General features: G+C 38.2%; 1 pseudogene; it reads left to right on the top strand.

The window, feature by feature from the left end:
• Window positions 1–1,007: 1,007 nt before the first annotated feature.
• On the top strand, window positions 1,008–1,508 carry LOC107499450 (annotated as a pseudogene).
• Window positions 1,509–1,866: the final 358 nt, after the last annotated feature.

Raw genomic sequence — 1,866 nt, 5'->3', positions numbered from 1 at the left:
AACTTCACCTTGAAAAAAATTTTAAATCTCTACCTCGATCCTCTGTAATCTTAAAGAAAATGTTCTACTTGTTTCAAATACTATACACAAATGTATGTACACATTTAATCCACCCAGAATTTTTATTTAAATGTGCAGTGAAGCAGGAATCTAGGGTCATTTTATTCCAAATGGTTGCTAATTCTTCCCATACCATTTATTGAAAAAGCCTTATTTTACCTACAGATTTAAAATTGTATTTACCTGTGTATTTATTTAGACCAATCTAAATGCTTTCAGTAAATTTTCAATACACATGCATATATATTATGTATAAGTATACGTAGAAATATATATATTATATCATTCTTACATAATTTATTTCTATGCATTTCAGTTTGATGCAAAGGTGATTGGAATCTTTGCTTACACTTTATTTTTTAGCTAGTTTTCACTGTTATAAATGAAAAAGCCTATTGAGTTTTGTATATTTTGTATCCTTCAAATTTATAAAACTTGCTTTTGTAGAGTCTGTCACATGTGTTAAGTATGTTTCATATCTTTCATATCAGTGAAAAATTTAGTATACTTTATTTTCTCCTGATAATTATTCTACTTTGTTTTAATTTTATTACATTAGCTGGAATCGCTGGATGTTCATTATTATTTAACAAATGTTAAATAATAATGAATAACCTGCCTTGATCTAGACTAAAAAAAAAAAGCAGCGAGTATTTAAGCATTTAATATGATTTTATATGTTTGATGTTTCTGGTAAATATAACATTTAGAGTGTATTTATTATTCTATTATGCCTATAAAAAATGAATGAAGGCAGTGCCCTCGGCGGTCCCCCGGATCTGTCTCTTGCTTCAGGTGTTTGGCCAGAATAACACCTCTACTTCCAGCCTTCCACCACCCACCAACCTCTTCTCCAGTTGCAACTTTCAGAACCTTCTCAGCTATCCTCAGCCTGCGAGACCAGCCATCACCTTGTTTTGAGCTTAATTTCTTACTGCCCAACAACTATGAGCTCTCAAATCCGTCAGAATTATTCCACCGAGGTGGAGGCCACCGTCAACCACCTGGTCAACCTGCATCTGCGAGCCTCCTACACGTACCTCTCTCTGGGCTTCTATTTTGACCACCACGATGCGGCTCTGGAAGGCGTGGGTCACTTCTTCCACGAATTGGCCGAGAAACATGAGGGTGCCCAGCGTCTCTTGAAGATGCAAAACCGGAGTGGTGGCCGCACCCTTTTCCAGGACCTGGGGTAAAACTTGGGATGTCATGGAAGCCGCCGTGATCAGGAGAAGAACCTGAACGAGGCCCTTTCAGATCTTCGTGCCCTGGGTTCTGCCCCCACAGCCCCCATCTCTATGACTTCCTTCGAGAACCACGTCCTAGGTGAGGAGGTGAAACTCATCAAGAAGATTGGCGATCACCTAACTAACCTCCGCAAGCTGGTCAGCCCCCAGGCTGGGCTGGGCGAGTATCTCTTCAAAAGGCTCACGCTCAAGCGTGACTAAGAAAGAGCCTTTGGAGCCCAAAGGCTTTTGAGAGGCCCCTCTGCTTCCCCCTGGTGTTGGCCTTGGGCCTGAGCCTCTCCTTGAAATCAATAAGCATTCTTCTAACCATCCTGGAGCCCTCTCCCATTCCTTGGACCAAACTGAAACAATAAAGCTTTTTGCAGCAAAAAAAAAAAAAGAAAAAGAAAAAGAAAGAAAGAAAGAAAAGAAAAGAAAGAAAGAAAATAAAACAAATAAAGAAAAGAAGAAATGAATTAAGAATAACTGAATTTTGTCAAGTATAATTACGTGAGTTTTTATTTCTTTGCCATTAGTTTATTGATAATTATGATAGCTTATACTTATGTAGTTCTTACTA

This window comes from Rousettus aegyptiacus, unplaced genomic scaffold (assembly GCF_014176215.1).
Source record: "Rousettus aegyptiacus isolate mRouAeg1 unplaced genomic scaffold, mRouAeg1.p scaffold_m13_p_3, whole genome shotgun sequence".
Lineage (NCBI taxonomy): Eukaryota > Metazoa > Chordata > Mammalia > Chiroptera > Pteropodidae > Rousettus > Rousettus aegyptiacus.
Note: the sequence above shows the minus strand (reverse complement) of the source record. Positions and strands in the feature narration are given on the sequence as shown.